This window comes from Aethalodelphis obliquidens, unplaced genomic scaffold (assembly GCF_003676395.1).
Source record: "Aethalodelphis obliquidens isolate GAN/ISIS:26980383/991018 unplaced genomic scaffold, ASM367639v1 scaffold34, whole genome shotgun sequence".
Lineage (NCBI taxonomy): Eukaryota > Metazoa > Chordata > Mammalia > Artiodactyla > Delphinidae > Aethalodelphis > Aethalodelphis obliquidens.
In genome coordinates, this window is record NW_020837978.1 from 692,004 (window position 1) to 719,630 (window position 27,627).

A 27,627-nucleotide genomic window follows, 5' to 3' on the forward strand; every position below is an offset into this window, starting at 1 on the left:
TGTAGGAAGTTCAACTTTAAAAATAAGCTTGTCTTTCAAGTCCAAACATAATGTTTTGGGGTCATTGTGGTTCAAACCCGTGAGAAAGGAGTCCCTCTGTGTAGAGGCAGCTCTGCCTGGGTGGGAGGGGGGCCTCGGGGTCCCCGCGATGGCTCAGAAGCCCGGGAGATCCGCTCCCGCCTAGATCCCTCTCGGGGACCCCTCAGGATGCCGGTCCGGGGGCCAGGCTTCTGTGCGGCGTCTGTAGCAACAGAAGGAGGGAGGAGAAGCCAGGGCAGCCCCAGGACGGGGCAGTGTGTGGAGAGGGGCTTCCCGCAAGCAGAAGGGACGTCTGGAGGTCACAGGCCCATCACACTTGATAAAAGAGGCTGTGACGACTCGGGCTCCTTTTCCGCACGGTTCTCACCCAGGGCAAGGGAGCAGCTGGCGGCTCAGACATGTCCACACAGCAGCTGCGGAGCCGGATCCCTGCTAGACGGTTCCGCTGGAACTTGAATGGGCGACGCGTGACCTTCTGAAGGTCGGAAACCCTCTGAGAATCTCAGGCTGGGAACGCTCTCTCCAGAAAAATCTACACCAGCTCCACATTTTCACAAGCAAGTCTGGGGGCTTCACGCATGCCGAAGCCACGCGAGAGCTCTTTCTCAGAGTCGTGTTCTACACTCTTTTTACAATAGAGTCCACTTTCGGGAAAGGAAAGATCTCCTCCACTCCTTTTAATGTTGATTGCAAAGCAGTCCACATAGTGTAGCTAGAAGAAGAGCAGAGCAGGGAGACGAAGCCCTTCCGGATCACGGGAGCCCCTCCCCACTCTCCGCAAGCCGCTGCCTTGCAGGAGCGCAGAGACCGCGCCCGACGCAGTAGGAGCGGCTCAGGTCACAGGGCGACTGGGTTTCATCCTCGGTATGTGATCGGGGCTGACCTCCGACAACCTGTAAGGACGGAACTGCACGCGTGCATTTTGTATTTGAACTTGCCGTGGTCACACTTAGAAGGACCTGACCTGTCTTCTGATCTCTTTTTTCCTCCTGGTTTCCCTGATCTTGCTGTAATTTACAGAGTCTGCAATACACACAAAGTAAAGAATTCACATGTAGCAGTAGTTCATTCCACCTCTGGAAAGAGACGGGGCAGGATGAGGAAGTTAATGGGTCAACTGTCAATAAAACTTTTTCCAAAAAAGACCTTTACATAATTTTACCATTTTCTCAAGCAAAATAAACCTTTCCCTTTCCTAAGAAATACTGATTGCGGAGAACTGTAGCAGTTCATTTGATGAGTATCGTTATCAGTTATTAGGTAATCACTAGTCAGAGAACTATAAACAAGAGAAGGACACGATCATCCTCTCCCACCTTGGAACTGGGGGCATCCCTGCTGGTAGCGGTGGTCCATGGTGCACGCAGAACGGGAGGGAGGGAAGGCAGAGGGGACAGGAGTGGACTCCGGGCAGGTGCGCTCAGGTATACCTGCCAGAACTGCCGTCACACACACAGCTGAGGAGGGACTCAGAGATCCAAGATCTTGGGGCTTATGTTCAATTGATCTGCATTACTTTATCGATCCTATGAATTAAGAATTTAATTTTTCTATCTTTCACTGATAAAAGCACTAGGAAATCAAGAGGCAAAATTATTTTTCTAGGATTTCACTGTTGTTGGAGCCTGAACCAGGGTTACTATTCATAATATTGGCTCAACCTTAGAATCCTCCTCCCAGGAATCCGTCCTAGAGAAACAATCACACACACAAGGAGCCACGTCAGAGCTGTTCATGCAGCAAAACACTGGAAACTGTTGACTGCCCAGCAGGAGCCTCACGTCCCAGACTTCAGACCCTCAGTTTCCTACACCATCATCAACTACCTGTATTTTTACTCACTTGAACACTTTTCTTTACGTCTACTTTAAACCAACTACCCTTCTTTTTACTTAGCTTCATTCTAAGTAATAATATCCAAGACATAATAGGAATATGCAGTATTCCTACATATTCTTCTCTGATATACATTAACATTTAAAATTTTTTCCTGTAGAATTCATTGCAGTTACCATGTTATGATAACAAAAGCAAGTCATTCTTCATGTGTCAAATTCATTTATTAATTTGAATAAAAACATATGATCCCCATCAAACAAACAGAAATTCTAAATCTACTTTGAAGTTGAATTGATCAAGAAGTATCTATTTGGAAACTATGTACCTACTATCATATTGTACCAAAGATAAGGCTGCTGTCTTCCCAGAATAGTCGGATCACTGGTAATCAATCGTTAACCTAGTGAATGTTCCACTATTTGGGGACATACTGGAAAACTAACAAATTTCTCTGGATGTGGTTTATCTTATAGATCTAGATGAGATTAGTTTGGAAAAGGGGCCCCATTTAGTTCAGAAAATCTTCAGAGTCCAGTGTAGTTCTGGGCTAATCAGAGACTAAAGGAAGGTTTTTTTTTTTGTTTTTTTTTTGCGGTACACGGGTCTCTCACTATTGTGGCCTCTCCCTTTGCAGGACACAGGCTCCGGACGCGCAGGCTCAGCGGCCATGGCTCACGGGCCCAGCCGCTCCGCGGCATGTGGGATCTTCCCAGACCGGGGCACGAACCCGTGTCCCCTGCATCGGCAGGCGGACTCTCAACCACTGTACCACCAGGGAAGCCCCTAAAGGAAGTTTTTAAGGAGGAGTAAGCTTGGAAGTCAAGCAGTCTTATTTTGAATTAGCATATTTAAAAAAAAAGATATGGAATTAATGATCAGGTATCAGTTCGGAATTTCTGGACTTCACTCCAAGCCCAAGTGACCACTGACATTTTATCTCCTACCGTGATGACCCCTTGATGAGAGGCGAAAGGCATGAGGAACACTGCCAGCTATAAAATAAATTGTACTTCAATGTCTATGCTCTCTAAAGATAAATCTTTTCTTAATATAAGAAACTCACTGAAACAAATGAACGCTAATTAACATTGCTATTAGAATAAAAATATTTATCTTATGCTAGCTGAAATGATCTTATATACCACTAATGATACATGTACCCTAGGTTTGGTTGCTTAAGGAAACATCCACATAGCCAAATATTATTCAGCCATTAAGATTAGCTTTTTTGGTAAGGGAAAATGTCTGTTATGATGTTAAATGGGGTTCAAAATACAGCATAAACTAAATTGTATAAAAATACATATATGAAAAATTGAATGTAAATACACACAAATGATACGGTTGATAATCTCTAGGTGGTGAGATTAATTACTTTCTTTTTTTTTAATTTTACAACAGTGAGTTTGCATTACTTTTCAGTGGGGGTTTATTTTCAAGCCTTTTATGAAGCGTCCATTTGATGAGTCTGTGAGCTGGACGTTGCCCAGGGCCCCTGTGATACAGAGAAATGGACCAGGAGTGAGCGAAGTGCGGACACTCCTCAAACGCTCTATCTTCCCCTCCGTTTAGAGCACTTCCTGTCCCCCATTAGGGTCCTCTGATTTCCCAGTGACTGAAGCTGGGAGAAACAGAATAAGCCCTCCTGAGGACTAACAGATGTCCAGTGAGACTGCATGATTTGATTGGCTCGTCAATAGCTGAGCCGCCTTGAAAGCGAGCCCCGGGGCGTTTCACAGGGTTCTCCACTTTTACAGATGGGCCCCGCCTGGCCTCCTAAGACCCACGAGAATCAGAAACAGATGAGGAGTCAGGCCTGTCCTCACACATGAGAACCGCGGACTCACCAAAATCTCACAGTCCTCTCTGGGAAAAAGGCCGTCAACCTGTGCTCATAACAATCACCTCGATGGTGACGCGGGTGACGATGGATATGACGGCGCAGGAAAATACGGTCACGTTCGTGAACTGGCAGTCTGCTGACAAAGAGGACAGGAATCTACCTCTGGGGAGCCAGAGTCTGTGCTGGACGTAAACGCTGGCCACCAGGGCTGCAGCAGCCTGGCCCAGCCCCGGGGATGAAGGGTAAAGGACAGAGCGTCCCGGCCTCGGGGGCTCTGGCGGAAGCTGGCGGCCCTCAGATCCAAGCACTGGGGCTAAAAAGGGCAACTGTTTTTTCATAATCACATTTTTCCACGCAACAGATTCTTCTCATTCTTCTGTGGGTTTAGCTCTTCCTTTTCCCAAAGTCGTAATTACCAGTTTCACATCCTAACACTGAATAGCTGGAAAGCCCAGTCTGAGTAAACCATCTCTACACGGGAAAACGCAAGACGCTAATAAGGGATGATTTTGATTTAATTCACTGTTTCGCGTCAGTGACAATCACAGAGACCAATCATCTTTCCTGAGGTTTTAATGGGAAACAATGGTATTTTAAAATTTCAGTTATTATTTTAGAACCAGACTCAGAAAGTTGAAATGTCCAAAGAAACCATCTAGATCTAAGCCAGAGTCTCTGTCGAAAGCTCACCTTGACTGAGGAAGGTGCAGGATCCCTGAGGAGGACTCTAAGGAAAGGCGAAGGGAGGTGCCCGGGCTCACGTCCCCGCCTCCTGAGATACAGACACAGACACCAGCGAGCACGCATGCACACACAACACACCCCTGCACCCACGAAAACGCACCACCCCCAGGTCGTGTGAATCAGCGCCAACACGACTGCAAAGGCCCTGAGGTGCCAAGAGCTCCGAGGGCCCAAGGGGGTGGCCCAGGCCTGGCCTCTAGGCCAGGGGTGTCAGCTCGCAGAAGGTGAGAAGCGGGTACTTTCTCGGCATGAAGGGTGCCTGGGAGGAGGTGAAGATGCTGTCCTGTTCTTGGACTCGGCCGAACACTGGCCTCCGGCTTAACCAGCCTCAACAGCTACAGCTGGACTTACTCCTGTTGCTGCCCGTGGGGCCTCCGGCTGGTCAAGGGGGCACCATTCTCTCCCAGGCGACAGCACGAGCAAGGCAGGGAGGGGAGACCCCAACCCGGGTCGCTGAGGGCCCTCCACTCAAGCTTAGCTCAGGGTGCCGCATCTAGCTCCCCGTGGCCTAGCGATGTGGATTCCCCGTGCCCCACAGATGACGGCCCCCGTGTGCTAAGTGTTGGGCACACGGCGACCACAAGACTTTTTTGTTTTCTGAGGGTGTGAAACGCGTCTCAGTCACTTTTACAACCTAGAAGTCCTTTCTGTACAGAATATCTGAAGCCTGTACCACGAACCTGGAGAACTGTGGCCGGAGCGGGAGAAAGGTCTTCACAGCGAGGCTGGGCCCTGGCTCCCCGGGGTGTGGTCAGCCCAACTGCCTCATCAGAGCCGACGGCCCCCCGCGTCCAGAAGGCCCTCCGGGCTGTGCAGGTTGTGTTGGGAACTTCGCCTCCCGGCAGTGGGCTGGGTTCCCAGCAGAGAAGGGAGGCCCTGCTGACTCAGGGACCCTCCGCCATCATCTCCAACACAGACAGACCCCGGCAGGAGCCCCTGGGCAGGGCAGGGGCTGCGCCCTCCTTCAGCCTGGGTTTCCCTTTTAGCCACTTGCATAAAGAAAGGCCTGGGAACTCTTTGCTAAAACAGCAAATCAGAGGACAAGTTTTATAGGAAGCTGGTGACACAAAGGTTCTAAAGAGCGTGTCAGACACTGTGGCAGGTGAGGAGGGCCCACGGCCTCTGGCCCAGGGAGCGGGCCCCCCTGCACCTGCGATGTCCCCGAGATGGGCTCACTGAGGCCGCGGGAGGCACCGACCCGGGGGGCCTGCAGCTCCTGGCTGTCATCCTGGGAGCAGCCCTTGTGGAACAGAGAGACTCTGAAGGGACCTGGATGTGGATATCTGGGGACAGACAGGTGCACCCAGATCTAGACGTGAGCCCTCCCGGCGGGACGGCCTCCAGAAAGGAGGCTCCAGTTCTGGGGACCTGCTCACGCAGTGTCTCTAAGGCACCTCCCAGACCGGTTCAGCTAGGCTGCCACCTGCCTGCGGGTCAGCCCCGTCTGCTCCCTCCTCGTTCTGGTCGCTTCCCCAGTGTTCCAGGTCAGCTGGGAGGCTGGTCTCAGATGGACATGATTCAACAACTTTCCCTGGCTCACTGACAGGTCCTGGCACCAGGGAAGCCCCAGAGGAGCACAGACCACGAGTGGGGCGTTCCCAGCTCCGACATGGAAGGCACAGCACCCAGCAGCCTGCAAAGCTGGGAGGGCTCATGGAGCAGCCCTACATGTAGGACGCTGCAGCCTCTGGGCCAGAATCACCGCAGGCTGAATTTTTAGTGCAGTTTACATTTAGAATTTGGAGGGGCCTTAGTGCTCCACCTAAGAATGTCTGTGTTCAGCGTGGACCTTGGGCTTAGACTCAGGGATGTGTGTGTGTGTGTCTGCATCTGTGTGCACCCGACACCCTAGGGGCCTACGAGACCTGCCAGGCCTCTAAAATAGTCTCACCTGAACCCCAAATAAATATATATCTGCTTTTGCAATTCGAGATTCATCCCTTGGGCTTAAACATTAAAGATGGGGTTTAGGGTGAGGAGAAGAAGAGCTGACTCCTGTCAAATGTAAACAGCCCTGTCTGCTTAATCAGTTTCTTTCTTTCTCAGGATACAAGCGCCCTGTTGGTCTTTCACGGAGAAATAGCGACCGTCGGGCTGGCACACTTTGTGGGAGAGAAAACTGATCCCTAAAGGGAGTGAGCATCTACGATCGGCAGGTCTGGGAGGAAAACCAGCCCTCCTGGCACACAGGGGGGCCTTTGTCATCCCACCCGTAGCATCTGCCCTTTAGCCCAAAATACAGGGTCAAATCAAGTCAGTTCTCTCCTGATTCCCCAGTCCTGGGAAGCTTCTTCCTTAACTCGGAGTCAGGAAAATGACGCTGCCCTGGGCATCCACCACATTCAAGGGGCAGGAAAGGAAGCGTCCTGCATGGGGTGGGTGTGGGAGCGTGAGGCACAGACCTCACAGACGACCTCAGGGCTTGAAGGCGGCGAAGTCCAGTTCTGCGCTGAGTAAAACCACTCAGCACCCGGAGCTTGGCATCTCCACGCTGGTTCCCAAACAAGGTTCATCCCCACTTCTACTTCCCGTGTTTATCTTCTCAAAGTACCAACTTTTAGTTTTATTGATCTCTGCTATTGTTTTCTTCATTTCTATTTCATTTTTTTCTGCTCTCATCTTTATGATTTCTTTCCTTGTACTGACTGAGTTTCCTTTGCTCTTCTTTCTCTAGTTGCTTTAGCTGTAAGGTTAGATTGTTTATTTGAGATTTTTCTTGTTTCTTGAGGTGAGATTCAATTGCTATGAACTTCCCTCTTAGAACTGCTTTTGCTGCATCCCATAGGTTTCGGGTGGTCGTCTTTCCATTGTCATGCGTTTCTATGCACTTTTTAGTTTCTTCTTTGAGTTCTTCAGTGATCTCTCGGTTACTTAGTAGCACACTGTCTAGCCTCCACGTATTTGTGTTTTTTACAGTGTTTTTCCTGTGATTGATTTCCAACCTCATAGCGTTACAGTCAGAAAAGATGCTGGATATGATTTCAATTTTCTTAAATTTTCCAAGGCTTGATTTGTGACCCAAGATGTGATCTATCCTGAAGAATGTTCCATGTGCACTTGAGAAGAAAGTGTATTCGGCCACTTTCGGATGGAATGTCTTATAAATATCAATTAAATCTCTCTGGTCTATTGTGTCACTTAAAGCTTGTGTTTCCTTATTTATTTTCTGTTTCGATGATGTGTCCACTGGTGTAAGTGGAGTGTTACAGTCCCCTTCTATTATTGTGTTACTGTCAATTTCCCCTTTCATGATTGTTAGCATTTGCCTTATGTATTGAGGTGCTCCTATGTTGAGTGCATAAACATTTATAATTGCTGTATCTTCTTGGATTGATCCCTTGATCATTATGTAGTGCCCTTCTTTATCTCTTGTAACAGTCTTTATTTTAAAGTCTATTTTATCTGATACGAGTATTGTTACTCCAGCTTTCTTTTGATTTCCATTTGCATGGAATATATTTTTCCATCCTTTCACTTTCAGTGTGTATGTGTCCCTAGGTCTGAAGTGGGTCTTTTGTAGACAGCATATACATGGATCTTGTGTTTTGTTTTGTTTTTTAACATCTTTATTGGAGTATAATTGCTTTACAATGGTGTGTTAGTCTTTGCTTTATAACAAAGTGAATCAGTTATACATATACATATGTTCCCATATCTCTTCCCTCTTGCGTCTCCCTCCCTCCCGCCCTCCCTATCCCACCCCTCTAGGTGGTCACAAAGCACCGAGCTGATCTCCCTGTGCTATGTGGCTGCTTCCCACTAGCTATCTATTTTACGTGTGGTAGTGTATATATGTCCATGCCTCTCTCTCACTTTGTCCCAGCTTACCCTTGCCCCTCCCCATATCCTCAAGTCCATTCTCTAGTAGGTCTGTGTCTTTATTCCCATCTTACCCTTAGGTTCTTCATGACCTTTTTTCTTAGATTCCATATATATGTGTTAGCATACTATATTTTTTTTCTCTTTTTGACTTACTTCACTCTGTATGACAGACTCTAGGTCCATCCACCTCACTACAAATAACTCAATTTCATTTCCTTTTATGGCTGAGAAATATTCCATTGTATATATGTGCCACATCTTCTTTATCCATTCATCCGATGATGGACACTTAGGCTGCTTCCACATCTGGCTATTGTAAATAGAGCTGCAATGAACATTTTGGTACATGACTCTTTTTGAATTATGGTTTTCTCAGGGTATATGTCCACAGGTGGGATTGCTGGGTCGTATGGTAGTTCTATTTGTAGTATTTTAAGGAAACTCCATACTGTTCTCCATAGTGGCTGTATCAATTTACATTCCCACCAGCAGTGCAAGAGTGTTCCCTTTTCTCCACACCCTCTCCAGCATTTATTGTTTCTAGATTTTTTGATGATGGCCATCCTGACTGGTGTGAGGTGATATCTCATTGTAGTTTTGATTTGCATTTCTCTAATGATTAATGATGTTGAGCATTCTTTCATGTGTTTGTTGGCAATCTGTATATCTTCTTTGGAGAAATGTCTGTTTAGGTCTTCTGCCCATTTTTGGATTGGGTTATTTGTTTTTTGTTATTGAGCTGCATGAGCTGCTTGTAAATTTTGGAGATTAATCCTTTGTCAGTTGCTTCATTTGCAAATATTTTCTCCCATTCTGAGTGTTGTCTTTTGGTCTTGTTTATGGTTTCCTTTGTTGTGCAAAAGCTTTGAAGTTTCATTAGGTCCCATTTGTTTATTTTTGGTTTTATTTCCATTTCTCTAGGAGGTGGGTCAAAAAGGATCTTGCTGTGATTTATGTCATAGAGTGTTCTGCCTATGTTTTCCTCTTAAGAGTTTGATAGTGTCTGGCCTTACATTTAGGTCTTTAATCCATTTTGAGTTTATTTTTGTGTATGGTGTTAGGGAGTGTTCTAATCTCGTACTTTTACATGTACCTGTCCAGTTTTCCCAGCACCAGTTATTGAAGAGGCTGTCTTTTCTCCATTGTATATTCTTGTCTCCTTTGTCATAAATTAGGTGACCATATGTGTGTGGGTTTATCTCTGGGCTTCCTATCCTGTTCCATTTATCTATATTTCTGTTTTTGTACCAGTACCATATTGTCTTGATTATTGTAGCTTTGTAGTATAGTCTGAAGTCAGGGAGCCTGATTCTTCCAGTTCCATTTTTTGTTCTCAAGATTGCTTTGGCTATTCAGGGTCTTTTGTGTTTCCATACAAATTGTGAAAGTTTTTGTTCTAGTTCTGTGAAAAATGGCAGTGGTAGTTTGATAGGGATTGCATTGAATCTGTAGATTGCTTTGGGTAGTAGAGTCATTTTCACAATGTTGATTCTTCCAATCCAAGAACATGGTATATCTCTCCATCTAGTTGTATCATCTTTAATTTCTTTCATCAGTGTCTTATAATTTTCTGCATACAGGTCTTTTGTCTCCTTAGGTAGGTTTATTCCTAGATATTTTATTCTTTTTGTTACAATGGTAAGTGGGAGTGTTTTCTTAATTTCACTTTCAGATTTTTCATCATTAGTGTATAGGAATGCCAGAGATTTCTGTTCATTAATATTGTATCCTGCTACTTTACCAAATTCATTGATGAGCTCTAGTAGTTTTCTGGTAGCATCTTTAGGATTCTCTATGTATAGTATCATCTCATCTGCAAACAGTGACAGCTTTACTTCTTCTTTTCTGATTTAGATTTCTTTTATTTCCTTTTCTTCTCTGAATGCTGTGGCTAAAACTTCCAAAACTATGTTGAATAAGAGTGGTGAGAGTGGGCAACCTTGTCTTGTTCCTGATCTTAGTGGAAATGCTTTCAGTTTTTCACCATTGAGGACGATGTTGGCTGTGAGTTAGTCATATATGGCCTTTATCATGTTGAGGAAAGTTCCCTCTATGCCTACTTTCTGCAGGGTTTTTATCATAAATGGGTGTTGAATTTTTTCGAAAGCTTTCTCTGCATCTATTGAGATGATCATATGGTTTTTCTCCTTCAATTTGTTAATATGGGGTATCACTTTGATTGATTTGAGTATATTGAAGAATCCTTGCATTCCTGGGATAAACCCCACTTGATCATGGTGTATGATCCTTTTAATGTGCTGTTGGATTCTGTTTGCTAGTATTTTGTTGAGGATTTTTGCATCTATGTTCATCAGTGATATTGGTCCGTAGTTTTCTTTCTTTGTGACATCTTTGTCTGGTTTTGGTATCAGGGTGATGGTGGCCTCGTAGAATGAGTTTGGGAGTGTTCCTCCCTCTGCTATATTTTGGAAGAGTTTGAGAAGGATAGGTGTCAGCTCTTCTCTAAATGTTTGATAGAATTCGCCTGTGAAGCCATCTGGGCCTGGGCTTTTGTTTGTTAGAAGATTTTTAATCACAGTTTCAATTTCAGTGCTTGTGATTGGTCTGTTCATATTTTCTATTTCTTCCCGATTCAGTCTTGGCAGGTTGTGTGTTTCTAAGAATTTGTCCATTTCTTCCAGGTTGTCCATTTTATTGGCATAGAGTTGCTTGTAGTAATCTCTCATGATCTTTTGTATTTCTGCAGTGTCAGTTGTTACTTCTCCTTTTTCATTTCTAATTCTATTGATTTGAGTCTTCTCCCTTTATTTCTTGATGAGTCTGGCTAATGGTTTATCAATTTTGTTTATCTTCTCAAAGAATCAGATTTTAGTTTTATTGATCTTTGCTATCGTTTCCTTCATTTCTTTTTCATTTATTTCTGATCTTATCTTTATGATTTCTTTCCTTCTGCTAACTTTGGGGGTTTTTTGTGATTCTTTCTCTAATTGCTTTAGGTGCAAGGTTAGGTTGTTTATTCGAGATGTTTCCTGTTTCTTAAGGTAGGATTGTATTGCTATAAACTTCCCTTTTAGAACTGCTTTTGCTGCATCCCATAGGTTTTGTGTCGTCGCGTCTCCATTGTCATTTGTTTCTAGGTATTTTTTGATTTCCCCTTTGATTTCTTCAGGGATCACTTGGTTATTAAGTAGTGTATTGTTTAGCCTCCATGTGTTTGTATTTTTTACAGATCTTTTCCTGTAATTGATATCTAGTCTCATAGTGTTGTGGTTGGAAAAGATACTTGATATGATTTCAATTTTCTTAAATTTACTAAGGCTAGATTTGTGACCCAAGATACGATCTATCCTGGAGAATGTTCCATGAGCACTTGAGAAAAATGTGTATTCTGTTGTTTTGGGGTGGAATGTCCTATAAATATCAATTAAGTCCATCTTGTTTAATGTATCATTTAAAGCTTGTGTTTCCTTATTTACTTTCATTTTGGATGATCTGTCCATTGGTGAAAGTGGGGTGTTAAAGTCCCCTACTATGATTGTGTTACTCCCTCTGCTATATTGTGTCAATTTCCCCTTTTATAGACAGCCCTCAGAATGGAGAAAATATTTGCAAATGAAGCAACTGACAAAGGATTGATCTCCAAACTTTACAAGCAGCTCATGCAGCTCAATAACAAAAAACAAACAAACAAATCCAAAGATGGGCAGAAGACCTAAATAGACATTTCTCCAAAGAAGATATACAGAGTGCCAACAAACACATGAAAGAATGCTCAACATCACTAATCATTAGAGAAATGCAAATCAAAACTACAATGAGATATCACCTCACACCAGTCAGAATGGCCATCATCAAAAAATCTAGAAACAATAAATGCTGGAGAGGGTGTGGAGAAAAGGGAACACTCTTGCACTGCTGGTGGGAATGTAAATTGATACAGCCACTATGGAGAACAGTATGGAGTTTCCTTAAAATACTACAAATAGAACTACCATACGACCCAGCAATCCCACCTGTGGACATATACCCTGAGAAAACCATAATTCAAAAAGAGTCATGTACCAAAATGTTCATTGCAGCTCTATTTACAATAGCCAGACGTGGAAGCAGCCTAAGTGTCCATCATCGGATGAATGGATAAAGAAGATGTGGTACATGTATACAATGGAATATTTCTCAGCCATAAAGAGAAATGAAATTGAGTTATTTGTAGTGAGGTGGATGGACCTAGAGTCTGTCATACAGAATGAAGTAAGTCAGAAAGAGAAAAACAAATACCGTATGCTAACACATATATATGGAATCAAGAAAAAAAAAAAAAGGTTCTGAAGAACCTAAGGGTAAGATGGGAATAAAGACACAGACCTACTAGAGAATGGACTTGTGGATATGGGGAGGGGCAAGGGTAAGCTGTGACAAAGTGAGAGAGTGGCATGGACATATATACACTACCACACGTAAGGTAGATAGCTAGTGGGAAGCAGCCGCATAGCACAGGGAGATCAGCTCGGTGCTTTGTGACCACCTAGAGGGGTGGGAAAGGGAGGGTGGGAGGGAGGGAGACGCAAGAGGGAAGAGATATGGGGATATATGTATATGTATATGTATAACTGATTCACTTTGTTATAAAGCAGAAACCAACACACCACTGTAAAGCAATTATACTCCAATAAAGATGTAAAAAAAAAAAAAAGAAAAGCGAAAAAGGATCAGAACAATAACAAAGAGTAAAAAATATAATTAGTCTAGGAAATTAACAGATATGTTAGAAAGAATATAAAAATAAACTTTAGATGAAACAACAGCTAGAAGGTAAAACAGAACAATAGTTAAAAAGAGGAGAAGAAGAAGGAAAAAAAAAGGCAGAAAAGACCTTGGCTGTGGGGGAGCCGCGGCTTAAGCAGGGGTGGGGTTTAGGTGGTGGGCAGGGCCTATGCTTGGGATCCACAGGGCTGGAAAAGGCGGGGGTGGGGGGCGGGGTGTGGCTTCGGCTCAACGCAACAGAAGGGGCCCAGGGGTGCCTCTGGTCTCGGAGAGCGGGGGACTCGGCCTGGGAGCCCAGCAGGCTTCCTGGGCTGGAATGGGAGGGGCAAAGGCCCTCAGCTCCTCTCCCGCTCCTCCGGTCTTGGACGGTCCCTCCCGCCTGCTTCTCCTGTTCTCCCCTGGCCTCCCTTCTATGCTCCCAGGACCCATGCGGCCCCAGGGGGGTGGGGTTTGGAGGTAAAGGAAGCAGGAATTTTAGATGGTATCTAAGAAAGAGCCTATCTCTTGCTTTCTTAACTTTCAGTTTATCCCACAAGATAATAGAATGAGCCCTGGAACTTCGGTGGCTTCTTCCTTACCAAGGGAGATCGTCATTTTGCACCAGAGGTTGTAGAGTTGCACAATCACATGAGTGCCTCGGACGGTGTTCCTGGGAAAAGGCATGGCTATCTACTAAACAAACAGAAACCAGAACCAGCTCTCCAGACGTTTCTCCAGAACAAAGAGGCTCCATTCTCACTGCTTGATCCTTCCCAACAGACCAGAAGTCAGCCTTTCAACACAGACCAGCAACGCGGAAGGTGGAGTGTGGCCCAGGCTCTTGGGAATCACCTACACTGACGGGCAGCCCTAAGTCATCGCCACCAACGTGGATCCCCCAGAGCTCCGTACTGAGACTATGGACCCCGGTCTCCCCACCTCTCACAAAGTGTCTATTATTATCATCACTATTTGCAGGAATTTGAAAAACGTGCTGTGTTTTGCAGACAGGGGCGACCGCCCAGGCCATGCATGGCCTGGAGAGCGAGTCAGAGGCGCTACCTTCTCCCCTCCCGGGCTTTGGCAGCAGGTCCCTTTCTGCAGGGAGGGGTCAGCGTGGCGTCGGGGACGTGTGATCTTGCCCAGCGGCACTGCCAGCGCCAACTCATAGTAGGTCAGGCCTCTGACTTATTGATAGTGACGAGTCCATTCGAGCTGGCGGGCGCCAGGATTAACTGCAAGCGGCCTGGGTCCTGTCGGTAAGCAAGCGCAAGCCGGGGGGCGACGGGGGTGCCGCCTCTGCCCGGGCTGTCCCGGCAGGGAGCACAGGAACCAGAGAAAACGCGTACAGTGATGCGGGGGGAAGAGTCTGAGCTAAAATTATAAATATTTATGGCTTGGCACAAACCGTAAATTGCTGTAAAGACAGGACATTAACACACACACATGCCTCTCCACGGCATAATTGGACTCTCCCTCCTTGTTTCAAACGCTTTTCCTTAATGGCACGTAGCATTGAACAAGAAATGCCAGAATCCCACCCCTGGGCTCGTCCGCCTGCTGGCAGCGTGCCCACCTGCTTTGAAATCTAGTTTATTGAAATTACCGCACAAATACTTGAAGGATTTTGAAAAGTGATTAATGTGTTTCAACCCACACGCATACACTTAAAGAAAGGCAATGCCTGCCGTTTGGACAGGCCCAAATGCGCCTTGAGGTGGGCGTGAGCGGGTCCGTGCAGACATCTACAAGTAGGTATCTGAGCGGAGGCTCCGAGGCACTTCTGCTGGGTGAACACAGCAGCTGGAGCCTGGCTGAGCGGGCGCAGGCTCTGTAGCGCCACGTGGCATTTGCTGATTATCTCAGATCATATGACTTGCTTTACATCCAGTGCATGGAATTGTCTAAAATAGCTACTTCCTTGTAAGAGCGAGCGAGTTGCAAAAACCCTTCAGAGAGACGTTACCCAGCGCAGCTTCAAGAATTCCAGTGACTCCTGGCGGGTCTACTTTAAATCCTGGTATCACTCACCCTTGGTATCCTCAGATCTGAGATCACAGAATTTGTAACACAGGAGAGTAATTCATCGTAAATGACCCCAAACTGGAAACTTAGGAAGTTGTACGTTGTAGGGCTGTGTGCAAACGTTTAGTTAGCTTTAGCGAGTTAAGCATAGCATTTCAGTCCTGTCCTGTCAAGTGCTGGAAGTACCCAACAGAGGAGGCCGTGTTAGGGAGGAAAGGTGAAGTGATCATGGACTCAATACGTTCCCAGACTTGAAAACATTTGTTAGGAAAGGGCTACTTGGAATCAGGAGAGATGTCTTCTGAAGCACCATACAGCTAAGTGGTCATCGCTTTGAACTGTAAAACCCAACACGCTACAATGCCGACCTTGTTACACCAAAGAGAGGGTCGTGGCCTGAAGACCAGATTTGATCAGTCACTTCCACTGCTTCGATACACACCTTACCGTGTCGCTAACCTGTTACTTCTTCTGCCGGGGGTCTCACCAAGCCCTGAGTCCCCCCATCCACTAACAGCACCTTCCATCACTGTGTTCTGGGTGGGGGTCTTCCTTCCCCAGAGGTTCTTGGGGGGGACCGCCTCTGTTCTGTCCACCTGGCATCACACATATTTGTGGGAAGAATAAATGGCATCTCCTAAAGATGGAGGCCCACAGAGTTTTAATAAACACTTTTAGCTGATGCTTCTGTTTGGGCTAGTGAATCCTGAGAATTGTGAGTGGGCCTTATTTCCAGTTTCTGAGTTTCCTACCCCAACTCCAGCCTGCTCTAAATTATATGGCTTCTAACAGGAACAAAATCTTCATAGGACTGATAAGGGTCAAGTTGACTTTTGATGTATAAATGCAATCAACCTAGGAACTAAAATTTGAAGATAAAACAAACTATGTGATGTATGGGTATGACTCGTGCTACCCGTAGAGTTTCTGATAATTTTAAACCTATTACTTTCCGTACTTGAGAAATTCGTTTAACTCTCTGACTATTGACAGATGATACAGATGTGCCTAACACGGCCTCTGCAGGTCAGCTCCTGCCTTATTTCTTCACTGCACAAGACCCATTAGCTCAAGAGCCTGCCGACACCAAACTCAAATTTTTACACATCCAATTATTTTAAAAATAGCCCAAGCAAGCAGCTTTTTGGCCATTTACAGTCTGTTTGCTTTGCAACCCCACAAAGCATCACCTGATAGTTGGTTAGAAGTAAAAGGAAGGAAACAGACGTGCTAACACTAGTCAGAGAAGCTGCGGTGACGACTTTAATGTCAGACAAGAGTAGACTTCAAAGCAAAGGACATCCCCAGAGCAATCAGGTCATTTTGCAGTGACAAAGGGGTCCAGCAATCCTAAAGGTGTAGTCCCTTAATAACAGGGCTTCAAATATAGGGAGTGAAAGATGACAGAACTGCAGCGAAAAATAAATGAGTTCACGATTACAACTGGAGATGCCTAAAACAAGTAGACAGGAAATCAGCAAAAATAAATAAGACTTGAGCCCCAAAATATCAACCAAACTGACCTAAGTGACATCGACAGAACCTTCCACCCGGGATAGCAGAATGTATGTCCTGTTCAGGCACCCTTTCCAAGATCAGGCATATTCTGGGTCACAAAACAAACCTTAATAAATTTAAAAGCCTTCTGGTTGTACAAATTATGTTCTCTGATCCCGATGGAATTAAGTTAGGAATCACCAGCAGAAAGATATCTGGAAGATCCTCAAATACTTAGAAACTAAATAACGCACTTCTAAGTAATCTATGGGCCAAAGAAGAACCGTAAAGGGAAATTGGAAAATATGTTGACCTCCTAACAAGGGAGTTCATTATCCTTTGATGGTGTGAAATGATGACATTTGCATCTTCAAGTCACTCTGTGGGGGTCACTGGCGTCATCAAGAAGAGCAATTTGAAGGTTGATGGTAAACGGAAGGCATGTAAGGTCATAGCTGGAGGGGAAGTTGGGGTCCTGAAAAAGGCTTTGTGTATATGAAAAACACGTATATAAGGTTTGCAGCACTTTCATTGAAACTTAGCTCCCATTTCTGAAACTTCAGCCACGCCACACTCTCCCCACCACCGTCTCCTCTTAAACTCACTCGCTCAGGTTTGCCCTTGGTCTTGATTCTTTGTCGGGATCCACACTTCGGTCCAACGATGGTACCCGTTTCCTCTCCATCAGCCCCTCCAGCTGTGCTTCCATCCTGGTCTAACCACATGCACGACCATCGTTGTAACCGACCTCCCGCAAATGCCGCACTGACATCCTTTGTCTCCCTCTCAGAAACCCACCCTATGCCTGACCTGGAGCTGGCACACAGGGGACATCACACAGAGCTGCCTGGTCCACTCCAAATGCCTGACCTGCAACCCCACAGAGCCCCACGGAGCAGCGGTCCCACTGCGTGTCTCAGGAGGGCTCGTCCCCTAACTGCCCCTGCTTCGTCGCTCTCTGCTTTCCCTAGATTTCCATTCCCTTTAGTCCATCCCACATCATTCTGAGCTCTGGCTGCTACTCATGTTGCTTTTTTGTTGTTTTTTTTCACACTTGGACTCTAACCTTGTAGGTAAAAGACCTGTGTCTGTTAATTCCCAGCTACAGTTCTGACCACAAAATGGGCCTCAAACACTGAGTTTAGTGACTGCTAGGAAGCAGGTGAGGTGGGAGCCTCTCCTGGGATGGACGTGGGGAGGGGCTATGCCATGGACACACACAGGCTCCGGTTCTCCCCTTTCTGGCTCTGGGGCCTAAGGCAACTTATGTAACCTGTCGGCATCAGCTTCCTCATCCACAAAATGGGAACAATAGTAGTACCTGCCTAATAAAACTGTAGTAAGGATAAGACGAGATAATTTGAAAAGAACGTACCTTAGTACCTAGCATGTGGTAAGTATTCTATAAATGTTATCTGTTATTATATACTCATTTAATGAGGATTTCTTAAGTGTCTACTGGGGAACATTCAAATGATATATGAGATGCAAGGGAATTAACATTTGTTGAGCACAAAACCTGTGTTATAAATTAGGCTGGGCACTTTCCAGATTTAGGTAGGTGAGAAAAAGAGGATGTGAATGAAATTAAAATAACAACACAACATATCAGCATTGTGGAATGCTGCTGTAGCAGAACTTATGGGGAAATTCTAGTATTAAACACCTATATCAGACAAGAAGAAACGCCTCAAATCAGTGACCTCAAGAAACTAGAAAATGAAGAACAAATTGAAGACAAATCAAGCAGAAGGAAGGAAATAATAAAGATCAAAGGGAACGTTCAGTGCAGTAAAAACAGAAAACCAAGAGACAAGATCAGTGAAACTAAACTTCTTGTTTGAGAAGATCGACAAAATTGATAAGCTTCTAGCCAGATGAATAAGAAAAAAAAGAAAGAAGAAAGAAACACCAGTATCAGGAGTGAAGCTAGTGACATCACAGCAGATTTTACAGATAATAAAAAATTATAGGGGAATATTATGAACACTTTATGCATATAAAATTGACAACTTGGATGAAGTGGACTAATTCCTTGAAAGAGATAATCCACCTCTCATTTAAGAAATTCATAACCGGAACAGCTCTATACCTATTAACTAAATTTAATTTGTAGTTAAAAAAAGGAAACTTCAGGCCTAGATGGCTTCAGAGGGGAAGTCTAGCAAACATTTAAGAAAGAAATATTACCAACTCTGTGCAAACTCTTCCAGAAAAATTTAAAAGGACTACATAGTTACTCACCTTTGAGGCTAGTGTTATCCTGATATCAAAACTATGTAAAAACATTACAAGAGGGCTTCCCTGGTGGCGCAGCGGTTGGGAGTCCGCCTGCCGATGCAGGGACGCCGGTTCGTGCCCTGGTCCAGGAAGATCCCACATGCCGCGGAGCGGCTGGGCCCGTGAGCCATGGCCGCTGAGCCTGCACGTCCGGAGCCTGTGCTCCACAACGGGAGAGGCCACAACAGTGAGAGGCCCATGTACCTCAAAAAAAAAAAAAGAAAAAGAAATATACCAATATCTCTCATGAATATAGATGTAAATGTTCTAAATAAAATGTGAGCAAATCCAATCCAATATATAATAATATACGTGCTCTCCAATATTATGTGTATATTGTATTTGATTGGCTGACATTTTGTCTAGAATATTTACATCTATGTTTATATATATGCATATACATACCATACATTATGACTCAGTGAGGCTTGACCCAGGAATGCAAGGTTGGTTTAATATTCAAAAATCAATCAATGTATTTTACCATATTACAATAAACTAAAAAGAAAAACCACACGATGATCTCAACGGACACAGAAGCATTTTACAAAATACAGCTTCACAGTAAACTGGGAATAGGAAAGAAATTTCTTCACTCTGATAAAGTGCACATAACGGTGAAATGCTGACAGTTTTATTCCTGAGATCAAGAATAAGACAAGGACATGACTTTCACCACTTGTACTCACTATTGTAATGGGGGGGGGGGGTGTCCCAGCAATCCATCAGGGAAAGAAAAAGAAATCAAATGGCCCCAGATGAGAAAGGAAGAACTAAACCTGTCTTATTTGCAGACAACATAATCACCTACGCAGAAAATCTAGTGAACTCTAAGTAAAAAGATTCAAGAATTAACAAGTAAAAGTAGGGGTGCAGGGTACAAGGTCAGTATGAAATATCAAATGCATTTCTATACACAGTCAACCTTTCATATCTGCATGTCCAGCACCCTCAGATCCAACCAACCACAGATCAAATACATATATTTAATTTCAGAAAGTTCCCAAAAGCAAAACTTGAATTTTCCACATCCTGGGACCTATATAGTAGCATTGTATTTACAAGTATTTATATAACATTTACATTGTAGCAGGCATTACAAGCAATCTAGAGATGATTTAAAGTCTATGGGAGGGTGTGTGTAGGTTATACGCAAACATTTGATAGAGAAATTTGAGCGTCCTTGGATTTGGGTGCCCTCAGGGGCCCTGGAACGCATCACCCGCGGACACAGGGAGGTGACTGCACTGCAACGAATGAGGAACAGTTGGAGATTTTAACTAAAAACACATCACCATTTGCAATGGCATCAAACTCACAACTAAGTCTGACACAGGTACGTAAGACCCACACTACTTTGCTGAGGAAATTCAAGTCCTGTATTAGTGCAGAGACACACCTTGCTCGTGAGCTGGAAGACTCAATATTGTCAAGACGTCAGTTCCCCTCAGTTGATCCACATCTGAAGCATCTGGTCAAAACCCCAACAGGTGTCCTGTGGTCCCCCCCTTCCCGTAAGCCTTTCTTCACAAGGGGGTTCCATCCAGCTCTCACCAGCGTCTAAGACGAGGCTCAAACCCCAGACCAGGGAAGCCTGGTCACAGACAGAAGACACACCCAAATTCTACTTTTGGTCATTCTTTCTTCTTCCTTATGTGAAGGCAAACTAGCTCTTTTTTTTTGAAGTTTGATCTCGATGGATCTATTTGTAGGGAGAAAAAAAGAAAAGACGTTTGTGCAGGAGGTTGATTAACTTCTCTGGAGGAAGAAGCAAAGCCAGATGAGGATGGACTGGGCTGTGAAGCCTCACTCTGGGGGCTTGTACCCACCGAAGCTCTCCTGAGGGGCCCTGACACTTTAGTCGTCAGCTGTGCAAGCTCGGGGCCTAGAGGGCAGCCTGCTGTGATGCGCAGGCCCTGGTGTGCGAGGTGGCATCCTGGGCGCCCACCCGACTGAACAGCAGCCACCTGTCTGCAAAGCCCCGCATCTCCCGCCTCCTTGGGGCAAAAGCAGGGTGTTAGTGTAGTGGGCCGTGCTGTCCACACGTGTCCACTGACACGGTGGCCTCCAAACTTTTGAACTGTCTGTCCCTCCTCCAGGAGAATCTTTGAATATACCTATACCCTGAAGATGTATGTTTACCGATTTATAAATTACTTGTATGCATATATTTGACCATATCAATCTATTACATGAATTGTAAAAAGTTGCAGAAATGACTTCTTTAAACATGAGACGAACCGTCGTAAGGCAATTATACTCCAATAAAGATGCTAAAAAGCAAACACAGGAGTTTATGTGGATGACTGTGGCCTTGATAAGCCAAACATAAGTAATTGTGTTTATACCTGCACAAAAAAATAAATGAATAAAAATGAGACGGAATCAAATAGATGTGCTCACTTTGGAGCAGGTTCCAAGGCTGGGCCTCGTCGTCGATCATCATGGCCAGAGAGGACAGAGTGACCACGTGAGCAGGGGCTCCCCGGGCCTCACCTGCCCTGAGCATCCGCCCTTATGTTGGAGGACCAAGGGCTGCAGGAAAGCTGAAAACCACTCGACTGGACATTCTCTCAGGCTCTTCTTGTAGCTCAAAGAACCTATCTTCCTCCTTACTTTTCCCACCGCATAAAATACGATCACTCTCCCCAACGCGAGAAGCCTGTTTTGTTTTTCCACGTGACCGGCCTCAGCTGTCACACCCTGCAGAGTGGGTAACAGAGAAGCTGGGGCAGAGGACCGTTCCCAAAAAAGAGATCAGAGAGAACTCTTTTTAACAGCTAAATATAGCAGACTAAGCTAGGCCCACCGTGTAAGCCGCTCCTTTCCATATCAAAACCGTCCACAGGAAAATACCCAGAGGGGCAGTCACCGCTCAGATTAGACGCCCCTGATGCACATGGCGCCCGGCGGCACATGTTCCTGGGACGGGGTTCATCCTCACCCAGGGCCCTGGAGCTCCTCCCACCAATGCCCTGTTAAACTGCCAAGGTACAAAAGGAAGGAAACACAGCTTGTGTCTCCCGCTTCATGACCGGGTGGCCGTGCGCTGCATTTCTGGCCAGCCCCACCCCCCACCCCCACCGAGAAGGCAGGGGCACCAAGAGCGATTTGGGGGCTTTTGTTCCAAGTTCACAAAGGAGATTCGAGAGGGCACCGAGACAAAACCCCTACTTGCTGCCCCTGCAAGTTAGCCCCGGAAGTGAATTCCCTCTGAGCCAGTTTTCCCTCGAGGGCAACCTGGGAAGAAAAGGAGTGCTTTTCTCCTAAAATCAGGTTGCTGACCTCTTCAGATCTAGCAGCAGTGCTCTCAGGACTCTGCCAGACGTGCGCTTCACCAGGAAGCTGGGGTCTCCAGCCCTGGAGCCATCCTGACACTTCTCCGGCCCCCAAGCGCTGGGAGGGCGGTTGTGAGTGATAACGTGGGGCCGGGGTGCATGAATTCCAGGCGTAATTATCCTCACCTATTGGCTGCGGCCCCAACATGCTCACCCCATCATTAAAGCGCAGTGAAGACGACAGCGCTCCGCGCCCCGCTGCCCCTCGGCCCCGCCCACCAGCATAGCGCGTCCCAGGAGCTGCGGCGCAGACCCGGGCCCTGCCCGCGCTGGAATGCAGCCCCTGACTGCAGATCAGTCCCTGTAAGTCAGCAAACCTGGCCTCCCTGGAGCAGGTGGCCAACTAACGTGAGCAGAAGAGAAAGCCTCATCCTTCCTGCCAAGAACCTTCTGTCCGCAGAGGAGAAGGCTGGGATTCCTGTGTCCGCAGAGGAGAAGGCTGGGATTCCTGCAGACGTGCACGTGCAGAACAGCCCCCGCCGCTCGCCAGGCCCAGCAGTGAACTCACCGGAACCCTGGGGCTGGCGGCAGTCTCCAAGCGCAGCGGCACCTGCGGACTGAGACGGGCTGACCTTGCCTGCAGGCGGAAGGAGCGGCGTGCGGCTGCAGACACGAGCCCCTCCACTGCCGGCAAACCGGGGCACAGGGCATGTGCGTGGGCTCCTCCTCGAGACGCCCCGGCACGCGTGCACACGGACACACACACGCACGCTCGGAACAGAGACAGACACGGGGAGAGCGTGGGCCCCGGCCCTTTTCTCTCCAGAGGGACTCTCGTCTCTCCAGTCCCGCAGGCGGGTCAAGGTCCCCTTTGCTGGTTAACCGGCTTCTCCTGCTGGGTCACCGCCTGCAGGAGCAGCAGGCAGAGGGGGCCCAGGTGGGGCGGGGTCACTGCCCAGGTGGGGCGGGGTCACTGCCCAAGTGGGGACGGGGGTCACTGCCCAGGTGGGGACGGGGTCACTGCCCAGGTGGGGCGGGGTCACTGCCCAGGCGGGGGACGGGGTCACTGCCCAAGTGGGGACGGGGTCACTGCCCAGGTGGGGTGGGATCACTGCCCAGGTGGGGCGGGGTCACTGCCCAGGCGGCCCCGCCGGGGCCGCTGACTTGCCCTGAGAAGGGGCCGCCCAAGGCCAGTCCCAGAAGGCCCCCTCCTGCCTGGTCACCTGGGGAGCACGTCTGGCCGGCACGACAGGAGCAGTGTGGTCACAAACGGGCATAAACGGTCACGTTACTATCTCGTCCCTCGTCTAGGGCAGATCGGCCGCGTCTGAGCTCCCACCTCCTGGGCCTCCGACCCGCAGCACGGCCCTGGGGGCTCAGGCCGCGGCAGCCTCGGCGCTGACTCACAGGACAGGCGTGAAGGGGCCTGGGCCACCCCTTTCATGACCCACGCTGTCCTGCAGATGAATAACGGGGGTTGGGAGGGCATGGGGCTGGCAGCAAAGGTCGGTGAGACCCTTGCATGGAGTCTCTCGTGGAGAAACTCCCCCAAAGGCGCCACAGACGGAGCCCCTGTCGTAAGATGCTGCGGGGCCGGCCCAGGCCCTGCCCATCACACCGACGTCTGGCAACTGAAAGGGTGCTGTGAGTCCTTTCGGAGGCCTGAGCAGGCAGCCTCGACAGGAGGCATGGGCCCAGCCGGGCTTTGGGACAGGGCCCCGCCAAGGGTCTGGGTGCCCGACGGCCTTCCAGGTGACTCCACCCCCTCCGTCTGGGCCCGGGAGCGGCAGATGCATCCTCCTGGGCTCATATGTTGGCACGTTTTATTTAAGAGGGCTCTATTTGGAAGACCACTGATGGCGCAGAAAACGGCCCCAAGGGCAGTGCGCGTGGAAAGTCAGCGCCCAGCCTGTCTCCTCACCTGCGGGACCGGTGACCGAGGCCTCTCTCAGCGTTCCCCCGCGGTGCTGTGTCTCTCAACTCTACAAAGCCCACTTTGGGGGATGTTTGGACAATGAATTAGCATCCAGCAAAGCCTGGAAAACCAGGAGAGAAAATGACAGCGGGTGTAAACCGTGGGTGACCCACCAGGCCCTGGAGGGGGCGCTGACGGGGCTCTGAGCCCTCTCCAAAGCTTCCCTAAGTCTTGCAGGCAGGGAGACAGCCGTCCACGGTGCAAATACCCGCACTTTAAAACTCTGGGTGAAAAGCTCATTTAAGTCCTTATTGTAAGATGTGCGTGTGGAATCTGTCCCCAGGTGGCCTCCTCCGGCCATTCCTCCTGCACCTTCTGGGGCCTTTTGGTTCTGACGACGGGCGGGCTTGAACCCCAGCCGCGCGGCCGCCAGTGGGGAAGCAGGAGCCTCCTGTGGGGATGGTGCGCAGCGAGGCGGCTGCCCAGAATCCAGGCGCGCAACGCGGATCCTCTCTGGTGGCATCATAACCCGTAACCTGTGTTCACACGTTTATCAGGCTTATCTGTGAACAGTCCACTCGTGACACAGGTACTTGTTGCGTGTGTGATGATACACAGCTGACCACACACATCGTATTTCCCTTTGAGAGACGACTGCAGTTGCCTGTGTACAGCAGGGTCCCACAGACGCTTCCTGTAAAGGGCCAGAGAGCAAATATGTGGTCTTTGTGCGCCGTCCACCAAGCCACTGCAGCAACTACTGCCCCACCTTTGTAGCCCAAGAGCAGCCATGAAAGTGCAGACAGGAGCCGGCAGGGGCACGGCCTGGCCTGCGGCCGAGGCTACTGACCTGGACCTTTAGAAACGTCCCTCCTTCAGCAACCTTAGCTCTTGAACTAAGAATCGAGGAATAAGAGAAAAGCAAAGGCCTCTAAGCGTCAGAAGGGAACGTCAACAGTTTGTGGCCCAAAGCTCCCGCCTTGTACATCAGGCAGCCGCCCGGTCCGCGGTCCCCACCGACTGACTTCCATTTGCTCAAATGTTCTTATAATCTCTTGGACAGTTGGCCGGTTTTCGTCACGTTTTATTGGTGCACAGCCCCGCCCCCGTCAGGCAGCCTCCGTGACCAGCCTCCCCTGAGCCTGGTTTACAAAGCCCGAAGCAGCTGCTGTTCGGCCTTTTAGAGAAAAGGTGAGCCACGCCCTGCTCAGCTCATGACTTTAGGACCAGCCTTTGGGGTCCAGGACCTGGCACCGGGCTGTCGGGTGTACCTCTCCCTCAACATGCTTAATAAAGAGCCCTTGTCTACGTGCTTATAAATACAAAGGCCCAGAAGGGAACGAACATGAGTCTAATAATTAAAGTGAAGTTAATTACAGCAGCTCAAGTAGGTGCCGGCAACAGTAACAGCTTATGCAACAGCTATTCGCCCAGCATACTGACTCTGAGTCTCCTAAAATGCCGATTCCAGCTTTATCGCTAATGAGGCCAATTATTATATTTGCTTGGGTAATAGCCGCTCTTTTCCCCAAGTAAATTAAGTGCGTATGCAAATATGCATCGAATGCCAAGATGGTTTTCGTCCTCTGACCTTCTGAAACTCCTCAGAGCCTTCTAAGGGTGGGGTTCTCCGGGAGAGGCAGCAAAGGCCAGGTTATTGCGACACTAGCCTCAGGCCGCTACTTGAAAGCAGTAGCCGAGCGATGGAATAAACCCCAGCAGATATGAATTGGCCTTAGGAGCAACAATAGAATGTAAGGGCGAAGGGAAACCAAGAAGCAAACCTACCTGGTTCCGAGGCTGGGACCTAACAGGTGAGTGGCCACAGCAGGTGACACTCAGCCTGCACGGGGGGTGTCTCATGACCGCCATGGACAAGGTAGGAACGGATAATTGCTCCAAGAAGTTCTCAGGAGCCTGAATTCAGAGACCACGCACCAGTGTGGTCCCTTGGCCGGCCCCTGGCCCCTGCCCTCCTCTCCTCTGTCCCCTGCTTCCCCTGCTCTCCTTCCTCTTTTTCTGTCCCCTCTCATACCTGCCGAGCCCCTCCTTGCCTTTGGGTCGGCCCCTCCAGGCATGAGGGGGATGGGTGGGAATCTCCCTTCCCTAAAATCACAGAGAATATGCCACCACGCTCATCGAGCGTCCTCCAGGATCAGATGTGCCCTGGTACCGAAAGTGTGTCATTTTAGGCAACAAAACACGCCCTGCTTCCCATTTAAATGTCGACTGGCCGACGGGTGTTCAACTACATTTACTGTACCTTGTTTAGTCAAAGTGGTTGTCTTGCCATCTAAGTCCTCTGTCCCTTCCTTCAAGGAGCTTACACTCTAACCACGGAGACAAAACTGAGGCAAACATTTTAGAAAACAGTGAGTATTTCGAAAGCCCTACAGGCAGGGCAGCAGGAAGAACACAGCAGCGTCCCGCGTCCCACCAGGCGTGAGCCTCTCCCAAGTGAAAATTCCCGACAGGGGCTGCTGACCTGGGGTCCGTGGACCCTCAACTGGCCCAGGAGCCCTCTGGCTGTCCCCACACGTGTGTGTGCGCGGTGACCTCAGAGGAGAGCCCCAGCTTCCCACCAGGTCCCGCAAGGGACACGCCCACCCCACGGACACACACGTGCCCGTGAAGGGTCTGCTCCAGGGTTGTAGCAAGTCAGACGAGAGGGCAGGTTAGAGCGAGGCAGGCAGCGGTCCCTGAGGAGAAGGGAGGTCCCCGCGAGAGAAGCGCTGGGACCGCGGGGGACCGAGGAGAGGAGAGCGGGGGGCTCGGGAGTCAGGACGCACACGGCCTTGGGGGGACCATCCCCAGGCTGCCGAGCTCCCCGCCACCCGAAGATGCTGGAGCAAAGCAGGAGGGCTGAGCCCTACCAAGTGGCAAAGGACACACAGAAAACTAACTTTTAATACGAACACCAAGACCTTTGCTCGATCAACGTGTTCAAAGACAGCTTCTGCTTGGGCCACGTCAAAGCTGAAACTGGTCATCGTGGTGGGAATTCTTATTCTTAGCAGAACATGACACGATCGTGTGGGCCTTCAGGCAAGTTCACCAATAGTGCCAGCCTGCCGTGTCTCATCTCCAGATCCTTTTCTTGAACCTCCTTCAACTACTCCGTTCTGACATCAATGTCCTTAACTGCTGTGAAGGAAAAGCAGTTATACTGGAAAGAGGATGTCAGGGGCTCACTGGGGTCCAAATGTAAGACGTTTAGCACCAAGGAATAATGGTGTCAAATGTAGTTGGGTGTTTGGGTTATTTTAAAAGTCCCAGGTGAGCGACTGCAAGACGATTAAGGTCCTACAGTCACAGCAGCCGCTGAAGTGAGGATGATTTTAACATCAGAAGCTTCTACACCTGTAGAAACATTTTCCTCTCTTGAGTTAACTTAGATAAAATTGAAGAAAATCATTTAATGCTTGGTAAATTAGGTACACGTCTCTCTTTTCTGGTTCAGAGATAAAGACGAGGATGGCGAAGTGGAGTTAACGACAATTCATCACTCTCTGTTTCCACCTTGACTGGGAAGAAAGCCCATTTGAGATTTATTTTAAATGATCCGATGTAACGTTTAGAAACATGAAGCAGATTAAAAATCCATGTGTTGTTTTTACAAAAATAAACATGGGGAAAACATA

At 47.8% G+C, this 27,627-nt stretch overlaps 5 long non-coding RNA genes across 8 annotated transcripts in view; 2 read left to right on the forward strand and 3 right to left on the reverse strand.

Annotated features, from left to right (window-relative positions):
• LOC113631651 (uncharacterized) lies at positions 1-18,899 on the reverse strand. The gene is made up of 2 exons (XR_003437470.1): positions 18,758-18,899; positions 1-1,062 (listed from the first exon to the last, which is right to left on the reverse strand). It is a non-coding gene; the product is annotated as an uncharacterized LOC113631651 (long non-coding RNA).
• The window catches only part of LOC113631647 (uncharacterized), a 142,346-nt gene that overhangs the window by 34,515 nt on the left and 80,204 nt on the right, over positions 1-27,627 (reverse strand). The window lies entirely within an intron of this gene.
• LOC113631652 (uncharacterized) lies at positions 13,939-21,440 on the forward strand. The gene is made up of 2 exons (XR_003437471.1): positions 13,939-14,250; positions 21,207-21,440. It is a non-coding gene; the product is annotated as an uncharacterized LOC113631652 (long non-coding RNA).
• LOC113631648 (uncharacterized) lies at positions 19,227-27,455 on the reverse strand. 3 transcript variants are annotated; one of them, XR_003437467.1, is made up of 3 exons: positions 26,911-27,455; positions 26,250-26,334; positions 19,227-24,680 (listed from the first exon to the last, which is right to left on the reverse strand). It is a non-coding gene; the product is annotated as an uncharacterized LOC113631648 (long non-coding RNA). The 3 variants fall into 3 exon arrangements; XR_003437466.1 differs by having other exon boundaries at positions 26,890-27,455; XR_003437465.1 differs by having other exon boundaries at positions 26,250-27,455.
• Positions 25,753-27,627, forward strand: LOC113631650 (uncharacterized). Its single transcript, XR_003437469.1, has 2 exons — positions 25,753-25,865; positions 27,447-27,627. It is a non-coding gene; the product is annotated as an uncharacterized LOC113631650 (long non-coding RNA).